A 25,893-nucleotide genomic window follows, 5' to 3' on the forward strand; every position below is an offset into this window, starting at 1 on the left:
ATTTTTTCGTTTGAGATTCGATTTTTGAATTTGAAATTTCGATCTGTTTGTGCCCCAGTTTTTGTTGAATTTTAACGGATTTTTTGTGTTCTTTTCTTGAGACTTATTTTTATTCAGTAGTTTTTTTTTAAAGATGGCTGGATTAGATTATTGTACGTTTTCATTGATCACTTTAATATATTCTGGAACGATTCTTGTTATTGTGAATGTATAAGTAAGATCCTATTTGTAATAGAAAACATGCTCGTTTTGTAGGAAATAGAGAACAGAGCGGTGATTATTTCCTTATAAGCTGTTTCTATTCATCCGTTACAGACGCAACAGTGTTTGCTGGTTTATTTTGATTTGAAGACTACAGTTTAATATAACTTCTTATATTTCCACTAGGATGTCTAAACTATGTTTTCTAGCCTTTTCTATTTCACATTCAGCCTTTTTCAGATATACATTTAACATTTCAAGAGTGCATGAATCCCCACCAAAAAAAAAAACTGAACTGTCACTTTGACAGCTGTCAAACTGTGTATTGACTTTAAAGTTTTGATTGGCACGGATTTGAATGGAGGCCTGAGTCTGGGAGCCGCGCTATGCGTCACTTGGCTTGGCGGGAATGAACACGATTGGCTGCTTCCGCCGACAAATTGACTCGTACGGATGTCCGTCATTGTTGCGTATTTAAAACGTTACTAGTGATGGGACTCGATGCTTTCTGGTTCGACGTTCGAGGCATGGGAATCGATCGACTGATAGGTACGGATTTTGATGTATATTTTGATGGAAGTTATAGATAGATTATATTTCAAGAAGGACGTTCTTCAGGCACTTTTAAAACCTTAACAATAATGAATCAAAAATTCTTAATAAAGAAGTAGGTAATAAATATTACTTAAACAGTAATTATTTTTAAGAAATATCGTTTCAATTTTGAATTCGAGATTGTTATAAATTGATATTATTATTTACAAAGAGCTAAGGGACCGTTGAAGCTGCCATTTCGAGAAAGAGGATAAATTGTTGCCTATTTGTTATTCCTTCATATTATTTACAGGAAATAGGCATGCTATAGATTTTGTCCACGTTGAACACGGCTGGGCATGCCACCTTTTTTATGAAAGAAATGAAGGAATTATTTTTGCTCATAAAATAGAAAATATATTTTGATGAATTTTAAAATGCAATCAGTTTTAATTTGTGCTATCCCTGTCACTCTAAAAAGGAAAATAGAGATAGAAATACAATCAACAACTATTCTTAGTTGTATTTAAGTGTGTAGATGTCGATTTAATAAGCAATTAATACGCACGACATTTTTAACGTTAAAACAGTTCTTTTTACATTGAGCTATATAATTTTCTAAATAACATGGCATATTCCAGTTTCTTAAACCCTCTGCTTACAACCCTTATATAAGAAATAAAAACAACAATAACAACAATTCAAAAAACGAATCAAACCAAAAACAATTACTTACAGCAAAACCGTTAACAATAGCTCCTTAAAAAAAGAACACATTCAAATTTGAATCTCGAATGCGGCCTCCATTTTGGAAATTAGAGTTTTTTTTAATTAAAAAGGTCGTTCTACGCTATGATCGTGCTTTGTCATCTGTTTTTTTATTTTTTTTATTTACTTTTTCAGTAGAATATTTACAGTGCTCGGTAATTATGAGAATGGACGGTTTGGAAGGCTTTCGTCGTTGCCTAAGTGAGGTCAAGTGCCCTGAAAATGTGCTTACTGAAAATAATTATTTGTATTTTTGAACTAACAATTGTTTATGAGTTTGCCTGTGGACAGATTATTCTTTAAAATTACAATAGAAAGTTATGATTTTTTATTGATTCTTTTAATAATCCATTAATTCTCTTGGTATTTGCCCAGTTGTGGGCTAAGGTGGTAAGGTTTTAGCTTTTCCGTCTCTTGCCGAAAAAAATCCTGTCTAGGTTAATAATAGCCTTTAAGTCTAAATTCGTATTTATGAAGCTATTTCATATTGCTTATATAATTCTTTAATTATACGTGGAACTATTCAAGGCCTAAATTCTTATCGTTTTGAGGTCAGCCCTTCCTATCTTTATCGGGTTCCGGTATACAAATATACACACATACTATTATTATAATCAGAAGTTTTTATACACCGGATGTAGTTGGGATTTTGCGGTTACATTTGTCAAAAATAATTGGAATGTTCCTAACTTTATTGATTTTAGTTTAAAGTTCATACAAAAAATTTATCGCGAATAATCGGCAAAAGTAATCGATTATAATTTAAATTTGAATTCCCTCAATCCGAAAGTGATGGTCAGTTTTTATTTCTTCTATTTTACCGAAGAGGCTATCTATCCAGATATTACTATTTAATATTTATAATTGAATCTTAAGAAAGGTAATTTATCCCTATTATAAACTTTATATAATAACTACCTAATATTAAAAAGCTAACCTTACCTATTCATCAAAATCAGTTACAAAATCAAAAAACAACTGTCAAAACATTCAACCAATGCTTTCAAATAAAGAACCAATATGGCCGCCGTTCCCGATCACCCGATTGGCGAGATTAGCCGATATTTGTCAGTACGTCGGTAACAGAATCAAGATTCGAATTTCGAATCGATGTTGGCGGGAAAGATAAATTGTAGGGTTTGCTACTGGCAGCTCAATTTGATATTATTTTTTTAAGATAACCGTTTGGTTCGTTTTGAAAATGGAATTGTAGTGTCCGGGAATTAAATTGTGGAGTATATAAAGTTGAAATTTATTTTTTTCATTAGTGCATCAGACATTGTCATTAATTTTGAGTTCCTCTAATTAATCTGTCTGCATCAAAAAGAAATGTATCAAATAAGTTTCAGAGAAAAAAAATAGGACTGGAAAATTGATGTTGTCCTGTTCTCAGACCTACCCAATATGCACATAAAATATCATGAGAATCGGTCGAGCCGTTTCGGAGGTGTTATTAGATTTAGATGCATTTCACCAAGCTATGAGTTACTGTTCTGTTTAAAGGTAGTGCCAATTCATGTAAAAGAAATATTGTCCAGATAACTCGATAAAATTAATATTAGATATAAAGACAACCACATAAATAGCAATAAAGACAATACAAACAGTGTGTTTTTGTATCGAAATATAAATGTCATAGATGTTCCTGTTCACTGGCCTCTATTATAGAACGCAGGGAGGAATATTCTCAAAAATATTTTTTTTTTGTGACTGTTTGAGTGATTTGATTTTGTATTGTGTTGTGAAAAACAAGGTTATAAATAGACAGATGGAGGTTCCATAGGCGTTATTTTATTTTCTCAGAAGTAAGTATATTCATCTTGAAGAATTTTAACTAAATACAAAAAGTCCACTACGGCGTCAAACGAAATATCCTGCAATTGTTTTCATACGTTAGCAAACCTCTCCCTGGCTGATCTTGAATCTGGCTCCTGGCGGCTTTAAGCCTAGCACAGGCCTGACTTGACCTGTGTACCTGACTAGATAGTCAGTCCCCAGTCTAGCATACTATAAGTACCAATAAAAGATAGAAATTAATTACCTACTAACCTGTCACGAAAAAATACTTTTAAGAAGTGGATTACCGATTTCCAAAATTACAAAAAAAAAAAACAAAAAACCGTAGCAAACCCCAGTCGAGCGTATTCTAATACAGGCCACCGTTCCTAGATACGCCATTAGCGGCAAAATTGGGGTCAACTGTTGTTTGCCCATTCGCCTCGTTACGGCGGCCATGTCTGAAATAATTTGGAAATGGAACGCGGTTCGGCGGGAGCGCTCGACATTGGCTGTTTAGGGCTGTGTGCTTTTTTTTTTTAAGTGGCCAAGCAATGAATTGGGCATTTGGTATTTCATACTCTGCCAATTGTGGTTGAGTGTATTAATTTGTTTTTTTTTGTCTGCTTGTTCGTGTTGTGACGTTTATGTTTTACTGGCGTTTGCTCTGCGGCTTGTCCGTTACAAATCAAAAATGATACCACATTAAATCGGTATAAAAACTATCCTATGTGTTATTCCTGCTTACAAACTATCTGTGAACCAAGTTTCGTCTAAATCAGTTCTGTGGTTTTTGCGTAAAAGAGGAACAAAGTACAAACGGACACCATTGCGCGTCTATAACATTTGTAGGATTTCGTTTCTTTGTTAGAATGAGACTTGGCTAAGCTATGTGTTAATCTAAAGCGTCAGCTACCTCCTTACAGAATTTAATCGAAATCGGTCCAGCCGTTTGGGTGTAAAGCGGTTACAAATATACACATTCACTTTCGCATTTTGATAATTAGTGTAGTAAAAACTATATTAAAAATTTGACTTTATATGTTACAAATGTTACCATACTGTGTATGATGAGCTATGTATGTAATATTAATAACATACAATGATCTCCAATAAAATCACGGACGGTCCAAAGTTCGATTCGAGATGAGCACGTTTTTAAATTAAACACAAGTATCATTCGCATGCGGTATCTTCACACTACTAAATATTGAAACTAGAGTATCCCTACTAATATTATAAATTCGAAAGTAACTCTGACTGTCTGTCTGTTACGCTTTCACGTCTAAACCACTGAACTGATTGTAATGAAATTTGGTACAGAGATAGAGTTGACCTTGAGAAAGAACATAGGATAGTTTTTATCTCGGACTTTTGAGGAGTTCTCTTGGAAACGCGATATAACCGACCACGACGCGGGCGAAGCTGCGGGCGAAAAGCTAGTAATATATATTCTTTTAATTTTCGGAACTTTTGCGTTTATAATATTAAGGAGGATTAGTAGGTATGTATGTATGTATGTATGTATGTATGTATGTATGTATGTATGTTATACCTAGTATAAATAATGATAAGAAAACTTGTATAGCAATAATCAGCTAATTTTATTTAAAGATAATTTTAATGGTGTATACATATTATTTATATTTTTATCCTGGTTTCCGCTAACAAGGAGGAAATCGTTTGAAAAATTGGTATTTTTGTTTAGTTATAGTAACAGTTAGTTAATATTTAAAACGGTAGACTTTTTCAAATTAATAACACTAGCCTGTAACTGTCCCACTGCAGGCCTCTCATAGGGAGAACGAGCATTGATCACCACGCTTGTGAGCTGCCCCACGGTTGGGCGCCATTACCGAAGCTGTTAATAACACCAAGTCACTAATTTATTATATATTTCTAAAATAGCTTATAGATTAGATATAACGGCGACTTAATTTTAAGTTACCTTTGAGTATTACCTACACTAATAATTATACCTCCAAAAGTTCCTTTTCCAACCAGATTTGCAACTAATAATATTTGCGGACCCCTAAAAATACCGTTACGGCTTTTGTTGTTTTACAATGGGTTCCGCCTATTGGGCGACTCGCAGCTGCAGAAACTTATTGTAAGTGAAATAATAGTCACCTATCGAGTTATGATCGAGACGACAAATGTTAGGGGTCTGAGTGGCTTTAAATTGTTTTTTGATTTACAAAAACTGGTTTTTCGGCTGATTTTTTGGGGTTCCGTAACCAGTTAAAAACGGAAAAATATTTCTGAGGCCTGTCTGTCCGTCACCACCTTAAAAACTGTGATAGGTAGACAATTGAAAAGTATATTGGTGAAGTATTACTGTTATACAAAAATGTCTGTAAAGTCGCATTTCACTCATGCATAATAGGGATGATGACAATTTTTTTTGCAGTGTCCGTCTTGTAGTTTTTTGTATAATAATGGATACGTATTTTTTAATTTGTCCCGCAAACATAAATTGACCAAATTACAGTGAATGAAACTTACGCGTGACGTCACGATTGAGTATAAATTTTACTCTATCGTTACGTCACAAGCCCCCTCTCCTAAACTTTAAAGCAGTTAATCTTTGTCAATTCTAGTTTTTCTGAGAAAGGAAAAAATACGTGTCTCATACTTTTCAATTACCTAACTGGGGGACTAATGAGATTTTTTCTTTTTATACCCAGTCATCATCCCTATTAGGTATGAAAAATTAGACCAGTTTAATATCATCTCACTTTTGAAGACCTAATGTGTTAATAATTAAATTCAAGGCCATGTTTAAGAATGTTTTACTGTTGAGAACAAATGCTCATTAAGAAAATCTGACATTTTAAAATTTGATACAAAATTTAACAAGCTTTGACTACAGTTATTTCGTATAAACAATATAGGTACAATCTATACTAATAATATAAAGCTAAAAAGTTTGTTTGTTTGTTTGAACGCGCTAATCTTAGGAACTACTGGTCCGAACTGAATTTTTTTTTTGTGTTGAATAGATCATTCATCGAAGAATGCTTTAGGGTATAAATCATCACGCTGCGACTAATAAGAGCGAAGATACAATGGAAAATGTGAAAAAAACAGGGCATCTACCCACGGGGACGAAGTCGCGGGCAACAGCTAGTATACAATAATATTTCACAACTTCTACACAACGCCATCTAGTCTCAAACTAGAGACTGGCCTGTTGGTCTCGTGGTTAGTGGCCCTAACTGCTATACCGGAGGACATCGCTTCGATTTCCACCCAGGAAAAATGTTGGGTGACGAGCACGATCATTTGTTCTGTGTCTGGGTATTTATCTATAATTTGTATGTATTTAGAAATATATAAGTATGTTTGTCAATTGTCTAGTACTCATAATACAAGCTCTGCTTAGTTTGAGACTAGATGGCGTTGTGTGAAAGTTGGAATATTATGAGTGTTTCGAATGCCGTACTAACTCGATTTCAATTCTGCTGGCAACCTACTGGTGCTAAAATACGGTGAAATCGAAGGTACATCTTGAAGGCCAATATCTTCAAATCTTGTACCGTAAGAAAGCCACAAAGAGGCCCTCGATACACTGGAATACCTTTGAGAACCTCTTTTGGGCTTAGCAACGAAAAAACCCGGTCAAGTGTGAAACGCGGTTGCGAATGGTGGGTTCTTTACTTTGTATACCTATAAATAATGAAAAAGTATGAGCATGTAAGGGTAAGTTTGAAAGTGGCACCGGTTACAGAATAATAAATTAAAAAAATCGAAATACCCATGTTTTTAAAGGTCATTCCATTAAAATTTTATCAAAATCGGTCCTGAGGTTTTTTTTATTGTAAATTGCATTGTCATCGAGTTTGAAGCTACCCTGTAAATTTCAGCCTGCTAGCTCATCGGGAAGTGAATTTCTTCTTCAAACATTTCCAGGAGCAACAGCGATAATTTTTCTGCATCTTTTTGCAAAATGTAATATTGACGTTTAAAAAAATTGGCAGGAATATCTGCTGTAATGTGTTCGCAAATAAATACAAAAAGATATAAGCGAATTTCGGGATTTGAACCTACGATCTTTAGCTTGGCAGTCCAGCGGTCTTACCACTAGGCTATCACTACTGTAAGAAATAAAAATTGAATTAATATATTAAAAGTAGACAATTCACTGTTTAGCACAGGAAGTCACCATAAGTCCTTTTATCCCATTATAACCACATCTGTTAAAGGTTTATGAAACACGGTCCCATCTTGACACATGGGTACAACAAAATGGCGGATACATTACGTCATTCTCAGCTGGTGTTACTATTAAATGTGAAGATTCATTATAATGTGTCATCATTTTAAAACATGAATTAAGATCGCGACTTAAACTAAAGAAGATTTTAAGTTAATTTCTAACATAACAATACATATTTGTTTGTTTGTCGTTCCGGTTTTTTGTATTTGTTTTATGTAACTCAATTTTGAGGCACTTCTCGATAAGCTAGCAGTCTGAAACTTTCAGTGTAGCTTCAAACCTGATGACAATGCAATTTTCAACGATAAAACGGTTGGACTGATTTCGATAAAATTTTAATGGAGTGACATTTAAAAACGTGGGTATTTAGATTTATTAAATGTATTTTTGTTTTATCCAACCAGTTTTAGAACTTTCGCTCTAACCGTTCCGGGGCTATGATGCCACAAACAGCACGTCAAACTTATAATAAACCTTTTTGCATCTGTGGTCTAAAAGAGGGGTAATTTTAAACTTGTATGTATGTTATATCTACGTAACAACTTGGTCGTTAGTTGTCAGTCTAAAGTTACCCAATTTTATTATCAATCGGAGTGTTATCACTGTATGAAGGCCACTTGTTATCAGTCAAACGCGGGCGTGATATCTTGTATTTGATAATATAACATTTGTATTGGATTTTTTTGAATCGAATTTTGTTGGAATTTGTGTTGTACATGTATGTTCTAAGCTTGGATTGAGACTGGTATTTTGGTAAACGAAATTATAAGTGCTAATTCGTGCAGTGGATCAATAAAACCAACTTAAAAATGAAGGAGGTTGTCAATTCTTTTATATTTTGTTGGTTTTTTTATGTTTGTAACATTGGAACTTAGTACGGGATGAACTGAATTTGTTTATTCTTATTTAATTGACATGAAATATACTCAATACTTTTACTGCATTCCACATCTTGGGTGGTAAAACTTATAAATAGGTCGTAACAAGGACCCTGTCGGGCACGGCAAATAAGTAGTTATCAAATTGTTTCCCTATGGTCTAATAAATTTCATCCAGTTTGGCGCAGCAGTTTTTACACAATAGGGATGATGACTGGGTATTAAAAGAAAAATCTCATTAGTCCCTCAGTTAGATAATTGAAAAGTATTAGACACGTATTTTTTCCTTTTTCAGGAAAACTAGAATTGATAAAGATTAACTGCTTCAAAGTTTAGGAGAGGGGGCTTGTGACGTAACGATAGAGTAAAATTTATACTCAATCGTGACGTCACGCGTAAGTTTCATTCACTGTAATTTGGTCAATTTATGTTTGCGGGACGAATTAAAAAATACGTATCCATTATTATACAAAAAACTATAAGACGTCCGTCTTATAGTTTGCAAAAAAAATTAAAACAATTATACATAAGAAAATTATATGTAGGAATATTATTTGTTGTTTTTCGTGAGGGGAGGGACCCACTTATAATAATTTGATGTTCCCATTTCAACAATGATTTAGCGAAAATGTTAAGTTGGCCCTTATATCATAGTAGTGATAAAATTAATGGGTTTTCTATTAAATATATTTAAGTAATATGTAAAAAATATACTGTATAAGTGAGTTTCGTTTTGGTTTGCTGGTTTTATTTTCGACTTCGATATGGAGAGGGTTTTTAATTTTTATATTAGAGCCTATATTTCTTTTGTTTGCTTTTAGTGGTTAATGGCCCTGAATGCCGTTGTCATGGATTCGGTTCCCACCCAGGATAAATGTTTGTGTGATAAGCACGATCATTTTGTTCTGTGTCTGGGTGTAATTTATCTATATTATGTAAGTATTTAAAAATATATAAGTATGTTTATGAGTTGTCTAGTGCTCATAATACAAGTTTTTCTAACTTTGAGACTGTTATAGTAAAAATTGTTTTACCTTAAATATATATTATTCTTTTCAACAACTATATATAAATACTCTAACTTAAACATGTGGATAACAAGCCCTACAACCCAAAAACCACCCTATTGACTGCCACCTAAGGTACAAAATCTAATAATTATTCAAATATATGGTACATAAAAAATCTTGAATGAATGGGGAGAGTATAATTCTAAATAAACTAAGGATATAGTTCTATTGTGTGACACAATACACCCGGATGTAGGATCTGCAGCTGTTTGCTATGGTGACAATATGATCCCGGTTTTAGAAGACTGACGAACGGACAGATTTTTTATTTTTAGGTATTTTGAACGTTTTTGGCTGTAATTTTGTGTTAATGTGTAATGGTTTTGAAAAAAATATTATTAAAACATGCTTATTTTGTGGTTTTCAATATAAGATTTCTCATGTAGTTCATACATGGTATTATTCCAAAGTAAAATTTGTTAAATATTGGAAACGGCGTAACGACTGAAATTTTTGACGTTTCATCATAATTATCAAACAATCATTTATAAAATGTTTTATTCATTAACTTTTTCGAAATTTACATTACGGAAAAATATACAAGTATTTTATTTTCATATTTAAAATATAACAGACTTCTGCCTACCCAGTTTTTATAGACAGACGCAATAAAACACATGTATTAGATAAAAACGATAGACCTACATGGGAATGTTGATTCACCCACAGCTGTGTCCGGTCTTATCTTAAAGCACTATGAATTGACTGTCTTAGTTATTATTATATCTGCTGTCTCTGTCCCACTTTGGGCCTAACTTATTTAATTTTCTTCTATCTCTCTCTTTAGTATAGACTTGAATATCTTTCTATTTATTGGAGGACTATAGCTAGTTACTGTAACTATTATTAAAGTTAATTATGCGAATAAAATCTAAAACCTTTAATTCCTGATATAGGTCGATGTGTGTGTCGGTTTCGCCGGATCCAATCCTGCGTTACCATGGCAACCACACGCAACATATTTATTTGAGTCTGGAGGCGATGGACGAGTTAAGCAGCCATTTAAAAATGACACTAAGCTAAGTGACGTTGAAGACGTTATTTTACCTATTTATTTATATGCGAACGGCCGAGTGGTATGTGTCACCACGCCAAACCCACTATGCTTAACGTGACGCGGGGCCCATGTACGCGTAGCGCAAGCATTGGTATGAACCAAAAATGCTTGTTCTGATTCTGGGTGTCTTTGTCAAGTGCTTGTGACTTGGATGCTTGTATAACTCCCGACACGAGAATGACTGACTCTCCTTAGCCTAGTGATCAATGCTCCATTCTTATCAAAAGAGGACTTAGAACAATTATGATACATTTACATTTTAGTATTATTATCTCTGACTGGAGGCTTGTAAAATCTCGAAAATATATCCAGTGGAGTAGTTAAAGCCTCCTCTCAGGCTATCAGCATGGAGCACCTTGATGTTTCACATACTATCAAGCCCTTGAATTTAGTATATAACTTAGTAACTGACGAATGTGTCTGTATCAAAGATAGTAAACATCATTTATTACATAACAGAGATTAAGTAGTTTTATTTGTAATTGTTAATTGTTATCTGTAATAGTAAGAACAGGCGAGAGATAAATATTAATATTATTCGTTCTTGTAAAATAATATTGACAGTATTTTGTGTCGAAAAGAAGAAATAGTTTGTAATTGAAATTATTTCCATTTTTTTATGAGAAAAAATGTGTATATAGCAGACAGTGCACAGAGTCTGATAGACCTTTGTTCAATAGTGGGACAGCATATGTTATAACTCAGATCAGATATGTAGTTGCTCCTTGTAAAACACTCGTACTTAACTGAATCCGGTTAGACTGGAAGCCGTCCCCAACATAGTTGGGAAAAGGCTAGGCCGATGCTGAGTACTTTTTTTTGTTTTATTTTCTAAAATTGAACTTATCAGAAACTAGTAAAACAATACAAAATGTGCATTCCAAGCCACAATGCAAAATTACCCACCCAAAGACCAACAAAATTCCGCGAAAAAAATACAAAAATCCTACAAAAAAAAACCTCATGGTCACTTTAGCATCCGAAAATAAACTCGTGCGCACATCTGCCGTGCACGTGGCCGGACAAAAGCATGGGGGCTATGGGAATGACGGTTAATTGGGTCTCCGCAGATTCCATAGGGTTCGCTCACAATGTGATTTCTATAGCAGTTTGTATGTCCAGGGTACTGGTCCAGGCAGTATTTTTGCGCTATACCAATGGTCAGATGTGGTAATTGAATGGGCAAAAAATATGGTGGTCAAATGTCGTAATTGAATGGGCGAAAGAAGGGCAGAGTATGTACTTTGAAAATGACAGAATCTTTACTTCTTTGAGTATGGAATAGTTTTTTTCTTTGTGTATTTTGCAAGTTGTCATTAATATACAGCAAAAATAAATTATAGTGTTGACTTGTAATTTGAGTGTTATGTAAAAACTCCTTGGAAGATTTTACTTTCTTTAAGTAAAAGTTTGGTTATTCACCTCGTAAACATTAATACATTTTTACGGATTCTATCGCGGTTTAATTTTAGATTTTAGTTCCCGAAATTTCGACACCTTTGCCGGTATCATGGTCACGGGCAGACATTCGCGTAAACCTAAGAAACCACTAAATATTAATATAAACTAATCTACCCTATTAATAAGAAATACTTCGCTTGAGATATGTGTATGTGGTCTTAATAAAATCTGAAAATGGTGTCCAAGTTTCAGACATAAAAAGAGTTATTCCGAAAAGATCTTTACTAGGTGAACTGATAGTTTTTATAGGTAGATGAACTAACTGACCCCAGTAAATAGTTTTTAGTTCATTGATTCATAAAGTATGATAAAAATACGTCAGTATGTGTGTTTATCATTAGGTCAAAGAGCAATACATATCGCGGTACTTTGGGTACTAAAAACTCATTGACAATCATTAAGTTATTGAATGAAAAGTTAAATAAAGTCACTTATGTTAGGACATATATTTTGTCCTGTCTTTGACGTATTGCAAATAGTTTATGCATTTTAATAATCATAAGGAAATGAAAGGAAAACTGTTCTATATGCACCTAAGTGAAAAAAATCAAAGAATTTACGAAAAATATTTATGAGGTAATAGCTAATATTTTTTCATCCAATTTTGCCATATTTCTGAATTTGTCGGGTTATTACATAGAATGTAATTCGAAAAGTAATAATCAAACGAGAGTGTTGATTCTAAATAGGATATATCATCTTTAATATGTCTCTTACGAAGGCTGTAGTCGACATTTCCTATCTGACTACCCTGAGAAGAAAAATCGAAACAAATTCATTGATCGCTGTTTCTTTCAAGTCCAGACAATTTTGAACTGCGAGTATAAGTGTAATTGTATAAATAATAACAGTAGTATTTAAGTTACAAGCTCAACCATTTAGCAAAATCTGCTCGCGATAATATTCGCATACACGGCGTCACGTACTCACAAGCCGACGTTTTCACGTCAACCTCACGCGTCCCTGTTTCATCCCGCTTCGCCCCGCTCACCCCCGCTCAACCCAACATACTCCGCATGCCGACTTTGAAATTAAACATTCAACTATTTGTTATAACTGGAGGGGGAAGGATTAAATTAAAAAAGTACACTAGGGTGACCCCGGTTTTCATTTTTGATGGATATTCTTGGGAAATTATGACAGAATTTTTCGCGAATCTGATTTTTTTCATTGTTTTAATTGAGATGCTTTTATTAGTAAGTTTTAGTCTTAGAATTACAAGATTTTTGCTCGCTTATGTAAAATTTTGATTATTTAATCGATCCATAGAGTATCTCTAAATAAAAACTAGTACTGCTCATAGTTTTAAACATAATTACACCATACACTTTTGTATATAGATAAAAATATGTCGCAAAACTAAACTGCGATACAATTCTACCTACAACTTCCTACCTAAAAATCTTGTTTTATTGAAGTTGCAATGACGTTGAGGTTTCAATAGGATGCCCCGGCCTACAGCAGTTGTAATCTATTAGTGGCTATCACGACACCCATGGGATATGAGGGGGACCCTGCGTGCGGAACTTGAACTTTTAAATAAATTGATTTTTCTGCCTACATAAGTGTTTTCTGCTCTAGGTTTGTGGGGTCCGAGTAATTAGTTATGGTGCTCTTCGCAACATGTTTTGGACTTTGGATGGCATTATTTGTATGAAGAATTTTGCGGGTTTATATTGCTGCTGGGTACTTAAATGTGGATTAATAACAATCTGTTATTAATTTTCTATGTATTAAGCCATTTTCAAGCTAGTTTTATATTAAATTTTGCGTAACGATGAAAACCATCAACATTATACGATATTTGACTAAGTATCTTTGTAAAATATTAAGGAATTCAACACACAAAATAAAACATCAAAACCTCAAGTCTCTATAACAAGGCACTTGTCTCATTCATGACGACAAACAAATTAATAACATCACAATCATGTAAGGGAATTTGAACCTAATGGTTAATAGACACTGAAACATTATAGCTACGATATCGAATGACGTATAGGGAGCAATATCGAATGACAAGAGTATGAGGCGACAACAGGGCGCCATTCCTAGAAATTAGATGGCAAATCAGCGGTATTCAGGCTTTGGCTACAAAGCAAGCAAGCAAATATTTCAAGCACTACTTTGTTAAGATGTAATTTGAGATGTGTGATAGGATTTGAGAAGATTAGAGTTCAGTCCAAACTCGTTGATAGAGCAACAATTTTGGGAATAGTTATAGAGAGAGTGATTGAAAGTAGACGCTCGAGAATCGAGATGAAAAGTTTTACAGGAATTCTGCCGATATACAAAGAAGTGATTTGGTATTTAAAGATAATCGATGGTTTAAAATTTGCTAGTTTGATTTATAAGAAGTGCCTGAAAGAGACTTATATGTAACAGAATAGATATTCTTAGACTTCGAAAACATTCTTTATCCTTATTAGTGTGATAAGAAAGGCTAACTATGAACTACTTGACTTACCCTTGACTTCGCTAATTCATTGGACTTGTATCAAGAGTATCAGAAATAATTAAACTATCTGGTATACTAGTTCTGGTTTCAAGAGTAAACCTATGGAATTTCTCCCCGGTACTTCTCCATATGAATGACATTTTTGGAACCGCGCACCTAGTCATTACATTTGTAAATAATATTTCTAAAATGCCTCTTTAGACACACGTTGATTTTGGTTTCGTTAACTGTAAAATTCTACAAAGCCATAAAAGATTTTGCATCATTGACATAAGCCAATACAGATGACGTTTTTTTTCTACCAATAATATTATTTCGACCAACAAACATCCTATCAAATTATTATACGTCAAAAATAACATGAAAAAATATATCCTTCCCAATTTCTTTTCTAAGTGTTGTCTCAAGGGAAATAAAGGAAAGCAACCCATGATTAAGTACAATACAGGAACACGTGACCAACGGAAAAATGTCCAGAAAATAACTATTATACTTTACTTCACTGATTTGTTTTAGACAAACGTTTTTTTTTCGGTTGTTCCTAGGGAGCATTTTTGGTCAAAAAGTGGAACTAGTATACAGTATACAGTTATAGGGATTTGATGAAGAATTTAATTTAATTCTTAGAGACAGTTCTTTGCGTTATTATCTTGGCTGATTAGATTGTCTTTCTTAAGGTAAATGTAAATTCGATATTAATTAAAATTCCTCTCAAGCGTGGCGACCAATGCTTATCCTCAGTCCTTTCTATAAATTGTAATACTTCAATCTATATACGGATCCCTCAAAGCCGTCCCTTAACTAGTTTTTTTTTTTGAAATTTCTGATAAAAATTACACGTTTTAGTTTCTTTATCATTATGTCAATCAATTATACTTTTCATGTCAAAAATCTGATCTTGACATGAAAAATAGTAACTACATATAGTTTGATTTGGTATTCAATTAAATCTGGTGGGATTAGAGTTTGGCACCAACGTGCCTAGCTTGCTTTTAAATACTGTATCTAACGCTAGTAATTATTTTTGAACATAACACTGTTCGGTTATTGCTTTTTCATATTAAGCTCGTTGTTAAGCCCTTTAAATTATAACATCAAATATTTTATATTTTACCTCTAATTCTTAAATACAGAACTGTATTTATGCCATTTACTTTTAAGGAAAACAATTTCACAAATTACCAAAATATTAAATTTTCCGTCCGTTTGCACATCTGTTGCAACTACAAAACTATAAAATCATGAAAACATAAAACGTTTGTGATAGTTCAATTCAATTCCAAAACAATAATTAGCTCAATTAATACTTTTCCCAAAAAAAAATAAATCTCATGGTCACTCTAAACTTTCAGCATAGCAACTGCGCGTAAAATCGTTCTAAAAAAATTACAAACAAAATAAAAACTATTTTCGTAACTTACTCACCGTTTTGCAACTATTATTACAGGCACAAACGATACAACACTTGCGTTCGAGAAAAAAAACACAAAAATACGCCCGCCATTTTGTTGAAATTACGTCAAATAAGTCACACGCGCGGGAAGCGAGTATTACGTTGTTAATTTCAAAAAAAATGTGTCAATTTTGTATGGTTATGTATGGAGAACGCACGTCCGTTGCGTTTGGAGATGGAGACCGTACTGAAACGTATTTTGAATGGAGCTCAATGACTATCAGAAATAGTCGAAGGGAGGAATTGAATTTGAGCGCCGACAGCGCTTGAAGCGATAACGACATTTTTCAAAAGCGCTTGAAGACAGTTCTATATTTGAGACATCATTTATTTTGCAGCGGAATATTTCTTTTTGCTGGTTTTTTAGATTTTTTTACGTGTGAAATGGCGTGATGTTTTACTTTTTTTTTCAAGTAGAGTATGTTTCAGATTTTAGTTATTTCGCTCTAACTTTAGAGTGCTTTATCCGATTTTGTCGCAATATATAATAGTATTTTTGAAGGTTCCGTTATTTTACCGTAACTTTTTAAAGATTAATCCGATTGAGGCATAAATGTATCGTTGTAATTATTACATAACCGTGGGTATACTAATTTTGTAAAAAAATACGTCATTAATCCATTTTCGACATACATAACGTTTTTTTTATTATCTTTTTTGCTAAAATGGTACCTTTTAAGTCCTAGGTTTTGCTTTAGGACACTGATAGGACCTAATAATAATATCTAGAACTACATTAAGCATAATAAGAAACTTAGATCAATAGACTTATCTGGAAAAGGGACGCATATATCCAAAGTATAGGGCGCTGTCCTTCTTCCACGATAGAATTTTACTTATAGTACTGCTATAGAGAAACTATTGTCTGGACCACTTAGATAAGTAACAGTAGACAATGAAGTAACGTGTAATTAATTAATGTTTAGCATTTAGAAGTTTCAAGGATACTGTTTCTATCCCTCTCTTTTCATCGTCGAATGTTAAACAAGGACAAGAAATGGAGTTTCGATTTTGACGTTTGCTGTCAAATTGAAACAATTGTGAATAGTTTTTTCTAGTCTGGAATAAATAAAGCATAGTTAGTAGCAGTAGTTAGTTGGCTAAAATGTAGCATAGTGCTTCAAATATAATGATTTTTGAAAAACAACTAAATATGATTGTAACCATACAGGCAGATAAAGATAAATTAATCCCGCAAAAAAGTAAAATCTCATATTGGTATTTATCTATTAAACAACTTAAAATTATGAAAAAAAACAGAAATGTTTAAAAAAAAGTCGTATTAAAATTTGAGAGCGCAAAAAAAGCGGTAACGTCGCTTATAAAGCGCTTTATTGATTAATATGTTTAAACATCTGCCGACCAATCGCGTCATCGCTACGTTTGCACAGCGTATCTTAAAGTTTTGTAACTAATGTTCAGTTTTATGTAAAGTTTGTAGTTTACAATGTATAGTTAATATTATAAAGAGATAAAGTTTGTGATATTGTGACGTTGTAGGGAGTACAATCTCAGGACCTACTGAACCGATTTCGATCATTCTTTCTTTCTTTAACCAATAGTAGCTACGCTTTTTGGAACTGTCGTCCTTCTTATTAACATTAATTGATGTATTTTACTACAGATCGTAATAAATTTGGGTACCGAGATAGATTTATTATTTAAGCCCATTTGCATAAAGCCCTCAGTGTAGCGAGTCCGTTAAAACGGTTATCTTTTAAAGAAACTCGTTCAATACGCAAAAAAAATACCTCAAATAATAATATCTTCACGACGATTGAAATCCAATCTCAGTCAAATGGTCTGGACCAGTCCAGACATGTTTAAAAGCAGAATCGATCACCCCTCTGCAAATACGGATAGCAACAGCCGAGCATTGAACCCAGTACCTAAGTAACAATGCCTAGTAATAATAATCGCTGGACGCATGCAGCTGCCAATTTAAACCCCTTTTGAAATTGGTCTGTAGAGATTGTGGAAGAGAGATAGAAGAAGTGAGAGGTATATGTCGTGAAGTACGCTATCTCCCTACAACGTTTCTTAAGGCAGACTTTTCAACAACAGAATTCGGTTAATGCGATCTGATATTTCGGACCAATACACAATTTAAAAAGCTGCTAAAGGACTACCAGGTATTAAAACTGGCTTAATTCAAGTATAATTAAAAAATACTAAATACCAATTCCTAGATTTCATTGAAAAATACTAGCTCTGTTGATCAGATTTTACATTAATAATTAAATATTAGCCATGTTGCACCGACCGCAAATAAAAAAAACGAGATAAGGGATAAATCTTAGGAGCCAATAGGCATTTTATAGTAGGCCATAGGTTTTTCTTTAAGTATACCTCTTTCATTTGTCGCCATCTTGAGGTGAAGGGAAGAAGCAATTTTATTTTTTCGTCATCCTCCTATTTTGTCCTAACTAATTTCATTGCAGATTCTAAGATGGTCAAATGATATGTGACAGATTGAGCTTAACTGCTAAAGAGTTATCATTGGTTATCATTATTGAGCCTGATTTAAAAGATTTGCAATAGGGAATAGGGCTATCTTGTCACGTTAAATAAACTCGCATTGTTAAAACTGACTCCTGTTCCGAATTGTCCTACAAAATGTTACGAAATTGCAAATATTTCTTTGTACATAGCTCGCGTCATTAGCTTGTTAATTTTTATTAACATTCTTTGATCGCGGAAGAATTTTTGAATGTACACATTTGAGGTCGTGTCAAAGCGGTGTTTGAATTCTTTTATAAAAGATGCGTTTTCGTTGTGGAAATGTTGGTGGGATTTGGGTCATGTTTTCTCCACAGTGAATTTGTTAAATTATTCTTTGTATCTTCCAAAAGTATTCTTTCATATTTGAGTATCTTCTACTTCTTCTTTTGTTCTCAATTATTTATCATCTACCTAGAACAATAAAACATCTTTTTTTTTACCGCCTTTGTAACCTCAGAATATTATAAGTTGTATTCATGTTGGTGTCCAATATTATATTGATTAGTTTTATGCATTTGTAATAACCATATATTTTTTTATTAAAATTAGTAAGTATTTTAAGCAGAAGAGCGTAACAAACAGTCTATTATTAAAAATATGTATGAAAAAAAAGGCTAAATAATTATTCTGATATACTTTAGAAATATTGTGAATTTAATTCGATATTTCCTATTAAAAAACTAGGTAAATGTAACATTTGACACATCTCCACAAGCTTCTGACTAAACTACACAAAAAGTACCCCGGAAAAAAACTTTTTACAAAAAATAGCCGCTAGCCGATAGCCGGTCAAAAAACGTCTTGAAAACGATGTTCTGGAAACATTTAAGTGTCTTCCTATGTTATGAACTTTAAGGAGTTGAATTGAACGGATTTTTTGTGGGTTGAAAGCAATGCTGTAATAATGGGTTGAGTTTAGGGGGGTTGAAAACTTTTGCAGTGGGTTGAAATTGACATATATTTTTGTAGTATTATCTCTATTTGTACTTGGTTTGTAATAATTATTTTTAGTATATTGACTTAAACCTTCTTATCGGTACAATACATATTCGAGGTTTTGTACGATAGCCGGTTTCTAATTTCGATAATAAGACTCAAAAAGATGACCGTTTTTTAGTTGTCACGTAAAAATGTGATTTCAACCTTTATTTATCGAATCGAATTTTATTCCAAATCTGTGTGTATTAGGTATTTACCTACTAACAGTTGTATGTGGGACTATTTGTTTGAAGTAGAATAAATATGTCTGTGTGCATTGTAACTGTGTCACATACAGTAAATAACGCGACAAGCGCGAGTCCAATTCGCGACACCGAAGGTTCCGTACAAATAATCTAGAGACTGGTAAATTTACTAAACAAGATTTGATTTTGTTTAAGCGTTAACAGGTATACGTCATTTGTAGAATAAGCTATCGCGGTTCAATAGTTTCAGCCTGGTTTCAGACACAATGACAAGTGGCCAAATATGACATGAGGACAGAAAGCTTAGCTTTGGTAATATGGATCTGATTTTTTATTATTTTAATATGGCACCTTAAACTAGAGCACATTTGTCTATATTTAGTTAGACCGAAGTTTGCGGTCACTGCACAGTAACATTAAGGTTTAAAAACATTACATTTCAACCCACAAAACAGAATTTAAAAAGCAATATTTTCATCTAGCAACACTCGCAGGAACAAAGTAAAGCAAATACAATGTCTGTTGAAAAGCTGCGTCGTAATTATTCTCTTGGGTTGTAAAAAGGGGTTGAAACTTAGTGTTGAGCGGAGCGGATTACTTTCAGCATAGATGGAACATTTCATTTTTTTGCTGTAAAAAGGACTAGTTAGGGCTTAGCTTTAGGCTTCAAAACTTACCCCTTTCATAGGGCTATCAAATGATTATTTTACTTCTTGAAGGTACGAAATCAAATTGATTTAATAATAACAGGTCCGGAATTTTAAACATTATTACGGAAAATAAAAAGGGACAATCGACTCAACAAGTAATAAAACCTGACAGACATACACTTATCCCCCTCATTCTTACATCATACCGATAACGCTTACTCGTTCCCGCTCCGCTTATGACTATACCCGCTCCCCTCGACCTACATATCGTTGTATGATCTTTTAACGCCACCCTTTGTCTTTTTGCAAATGTGTTCAGCTCTCTAATAAGGCTTAATGTACCCCGAGTTACGTCATAATAGTGACGTCATGAGCCTTTTAACTTCGTATCAAGAATAATTTTAGTTTTATTTGTGTTGGTTTTTTTTTGACTTGATAGATAAGTGGAAAATAGTGAAGTGTTTTTGTTTTAAAGGACATTATAATACGCTATCTAAACTGTTTTTTTAAGTATTCACACATCGCCACGCCTCCTAAAGTCTTTAAAAAGTCTTATTAAATAATGTGCTTATAATCGAATGATGAATAATGCTGATACAGACACGGCCTCAAGCATCTCTCTTCCATTAAGATTGGCTTTACATTTGAATGGTACTCGGTCCCCGGTTATCACAATATTGAATATGAGCTTTGCTTAGTTTGACACTAGATGGCGTTGTGTGAAAGTTGTAGAATACTATTATTAATTGCAAGTAATAGACTCCTCTCAAACAAAAAACGAAGATGATACAGTCACTTGAAATATCCATTTACACACGTTACAATCTTTATCATTCACTTACTTTATTTTAATTCATTTATAAATTACTTATTTTATCCTTCCTGAAGGTCTAATTAGATTTATAATCAAATTCCCAATTAAGTTTGACACATCGAACTTCAGTTTCGCGATGTTATTCCTTGGTTATCATAGGCCAATAAAACAGATGCAATGATACCGAAAATATTGGGTACTTAGTTCGTTTTAAACTTTTTTCGGCAAAGTAAATTCTTTTTAATAATGCCCATATACTTTTTACAATATCTACGCCGTGGGTGGTGTGAATTAATGAAGGCCAAAAGAAGTATTTTCTTTTTAATAACTTAGATATTAAGGGTGTTAAAAGGTGAATAGTCTTCCTTATTTTAATAATGATTTAGGTTAATCTTTTCATGTTTTTGTAGAAGAAAGATGGCCAGTTTTGGTGCTTTTTTAAGATACAGTGACTTTAAATACAATATTAGAGTTTTTAATTTCTCACACTAAAATACCTTTTTATTAGTTATTATTATTTAGGTACAGTAGCAATTTATAAATATTTTGATAGTAAAATTAATGCTGCAAAACTGTTGGTTATCGTTTCAAACATAGACTTTGAATTCGTTTTTTTTAGTTTAAATTGTTAAAATTTATTTTTCTTAATTTAACCGGAGGCAATTTTAGCAAAATACAAAATATTTTCCATCCAAAAATCACTTAAACACTTACAATTACGAACCACAACATTCTACCCATTATTTCAACCCACGTACACGTGTCTTGTCCATTTCATCCCCACAGCGTGAAAGCGGTGGTAACATAAAATTTTGTGAGCGCACGCACCAATTAGAATTATCGTAAAGCTTTGTAACACTCATTTTATTGATATTGAAGGCTACCAAATGAAAATGTACCTGTAATAAGGAATTATCGATTCCTTTTGCAAATGAAAAAGAAAAAATGCCAAAAATATTGTTATTTTCTTGCAAGTCTTTTATCAAAACGTTTAGGTTAGATTTTTAGTTACACCAAGTTTAGATGGATATATTATCCTGGAAATTCAGGAAAATACAGTAAAAACATGAGTATAAACGGTTGGTATGACTTTGGGAGTTATTTCGGTCACAATAAATTATTTTCTTTATAACTGCTACTTCACTCCGAAGGATGAAATAGGAAGGGAAACAAATCTTGCAAATTGAATTCGGTCAAATCTTAGTTTGTAAGTGTTGTGTGACGTCATTCAATTATTTTCATTTAACGCCCACGATATAACCCATTTGATAACTACGAAATGAAATGCTCTCTAAATCCAAAATAGCAGAAGCTCTTTAAACTACAGGCTATCCCGTTGACAAAGCCGCAGGCATAAGCTAGTTTTACATAAAAACTTTGAGCGCCTCTTGTTATCTCCTATCACACATTCACACAAACAAATGATATGACGAAACGGTTTGAGATAAAATAAGTATTACTGATAGCACAAATAAACCAATGTTATTAATGATATGGACATGTTTTAATATGTATATGTATCTGTTAGTCTAATTTACGAGAATATCAGACTGTGACTGTCTTTCCTTCTAATAGTTAGGTGCTGAATTGACAAGTCACGTGACCTTGTGAAAAGAGATGAATATATGTTTCAAGATTTCATTTGTGGCTAATGCTATGCAGTAATTGTCTAGGTAGTCTTGCCTCTCATAAAGAAGACAAGGGTTTAAAAAGGGATTTTAAAGTCTTTGATAGGAAAACCATAACAGAGTCTGCCCGTGACCATGATACCTGCGAAGGTTTTTTAAACGTCGGGAACTAAAATCTAAAATTAAACCGCGAAAAAATCCGTAAAAGTAGTTTCATTTACCTTAATAATTAAAGTGGCAAAGAAATACATCATCTGTGAAAAATTCAACTGTGTAGCTATCACTGTTCAGGAGATAGTGAGGGACGGACGGTTAGACAGCATCAGTAATAAGGTTCAGTTGTAGCCTATTGGGTACGAAACTTAAGATAGCGGAGATTCAGTAATATGGTTCCGTATCAACGGAACTCTAAAAACAGAAATATCTGTTATAACACTTCTACTCATAACATCAAAGGTACAGAGAAAGGTTTATATTTTCAGGTTTAAAGTGAAACCTTTACAAAAGGGTACGGAAATGCGATAACGGTAGAAACCTCGAAACAGGAAGTTACCTAATGTTTGCAGATTATAAAATGTACAGCAATTATAAATACGTAATACGCGGGGGTTGAGTGGGGGTTTAATCTAAATTATTTTAGCTGTAATGTTAAAATTTTAAAGTGTGTTTTCACTGTATTATTTAAGTGACTTGAAATAGAGGTTTTTTGGTATATTTATAATCTTAATGCCCGAAGTAGGAGTATGTACATCATAGGTATTTAACGTCTACTAATTGTGTTAGTTTTTTTTTTGTTTTTGCATGGCTCTAAGTTGGTTTCGAACAATGGGCATCGCTAGGTAGATCATTCAAAATCTGAATATTGCTGCTTTCAGAAACTATAATCCAATGGTTTTGAGGCTTTTCTATATTTTTGTGATGTTGCTGATTTTGCTTTTGACTTTTAAATGGTTCTGGGGCATATTTTGTCTCCTTTTTTTCTAGTTGTTCCTACATATCATTGGATTATTCGACTACGAATTTAGAAAAATAGTTAACTAAGCAATTTCAACTCCTGTTCATCGCTTTATCGTTTCATCCCTTTATAGACGCTGTCGTTATTGCAATTACCAGATCAAAAAATTGCGAAAACAGAATGTTACCATAAAATTATAAATCCAGTAAATAATTAATTGGACTTACCAAGCTCGTTGATTCCACGTGGTCAGTGCCTGCAAACAAAAAGGGGTGGTTAGTCACTCATAAATAGGTTGAGTACGAAACAGGCCGGATTTTTCATATGGGAATCTTACTATGGTATGATATAGCTGTACTAAACTTCGCAATGATGTGAAAACTTTACATACAGTAACAAGTATAAGAATGACATTCCTTTTCGATAAGTGACGTGACTTTGACTTGTTAGTTCAATACATTTTAGCGCTTTGAGCAATACTTTTTGACGAATATATCTTTTCTACTGGCCTGTGTTACCTATTAGGCCAGTTTACCGGGTAGGTAACCATGTTAGCAGGACCTCTGATCTCTTCAACCTGGTTTTTACAGCCATCTCTTGAAATAAATTGGTTACAATTGTGTGAAATAGACGCTGTTCCACGATGTGTTTGTTGTCTCGCTTCTTATTTTTATTATTATATTCATATGCGATAGGAAGTCACAAATACTATTTATGTATAGAATTGTTCTTTATAATATAAAAATATAAAACTTTAAATAGTCTTGAAGAGCCAATATCGTAGTCAGTACAAAACTGGTTTACTTTTTGACTGCAATCAACCTCACTATAGTTATCTAAAGGCTTACACAAACAGTTTAACAAACTCAACCCCTCATTGGCGAAATAAACCCGTATTACACGAAAACCTGATTATCTTAATACCAAAAAACATTTACAGCGAACATTAAAAGCTCCCGTTCTCATAAAAACATACGGTCACCCTACAAACCCGTTGTGGTCAGTGCGAACCGGTAATAACTGGCTGTAACCGCTTCAGACCGGTTGAAAGCAGTTCAAACCGATCTCAATGGTACTTTGATGTTGGCGATTCCGTTAATTTTCAATTTTGCAACTTTAAGTACCGTCAAGATTATTATTGTGGTCTCATATTTTTTTGCAATGATTTTAGTTTCGTTTTGTTTGGTGTGTTGTAGTTTATATTCATAGTTTGTCAGACTCTGTATCTCTATGAGTGATGTAATTATTTCACCTAATGAGAGCGTAAAGCAACACCTTTGCACAAACTTCGGGCTAGTTTTAGTTGTTATAATGCTAATTAAGACTTGCTTATTCGATCTTGCAATTAGAAGAATGATTAATTTGATATGATAAACACATTTAGATGTGTTTTGCTAGGTTTGTTTTGTTGACAAAGATCATTTATACAAGACCCCTGACTTTCAAAATGAAAATGGTTTAAACGAAAATTAAAAGATTTATCAGGCGCTTATGACTACTAGACATTAGAAGAAATAAACAAATATGTAGTAGTTATGTTTAATAACAGTGATAAGAATGTTCGTTTCAACCTAAAAAGTTAAAATCGATTCTCGTTGTTCACAAAAGTTCTGAATTGACAGATTAACAAGCAGCCGTTTAAAAAAATACAGGTACAAACTCCTAACAATAAAAATCCGAACTAAATTCAAACTCAACCCGTTTAAAATCTCTTTCAACCTCTAAATACCGGAAAATATCGGACATTTTTAAATTTCAACCCCTTTTTGAAACTGCCAATTAGGAAGTTTTGATTAATAGGTAACTAAATAAAAAAATTCAAGGAGTTTTCGGTTGACATTGTATTTTTATGCCTAATTGGTTGGTACACGATTTTTCCAAGTCCTAGGTTGAGATTTTTCGCCTTTATTTTTTAAGCTTCAGAAGTTAAGAAGCAATAATTGAATTATTTTTTTTTGTATTTATTAATCGCTGTTACACGCCAACCTTCTTTCCGCCTGCTACAAATAAAAAAATTACAAAATGGACCATAAAATCGGGATAAAAATATCCTATTATTCTGGTTAAACTACCTGTTTAAATCAATAATTATTTATTGATTCGTTATTTCACAATGTAATCAATACTGAAGTCATAAAGTTTTTGGAAAAATAAACATTGAGTAATATTCACATGGTTTTTTATTATTGAGTTATTTTTAGCTTCTAATCATATCATTATATCTAATCAACTTTAAAACCAGTTCATCTGAGATACAAATCAAGTATTTCACACGTCAACATATC

General features: G+C 33.1%; 1 long non-coding RNA gene across 1 annotated transcript in view; it reads right to left on the bottom strand.

The window, feature by feature from the left end:
- Positions 1-16,233, bottom strand: part of LOC113500023 — a 32,271-nt gene extending 16,038 nt beyond the window's left edge. Inside the window, exon 1 of the long non-coding RNA XR_003401161.1 lies at positions 15,848-16,233. This is a non-coding gene — a long non-coding RNA (uncharacterized LOC113500023). The remainder of the gene's footprint in view (positions 1-15,847) is intronic.
- Positions 16,234-25,893: the final 9,660 nt, after the last annotated feature.

The sequence above is a fragment of the Trichoplusia ni genome, chromosome 13, assembly GCF_003590095.1.
Source record: "Trichoplusia ni isolate ovarian cell line Hi5 chromosome 13, tn1, whole genome shotgun sequence".
NCBI classification, from domain to species: Eukaryota; Metazoa; Arthropoda; class Insecta; order Lepidoptera; family Noctuidae; genus Trichoplusia; species Trichoplusia ni.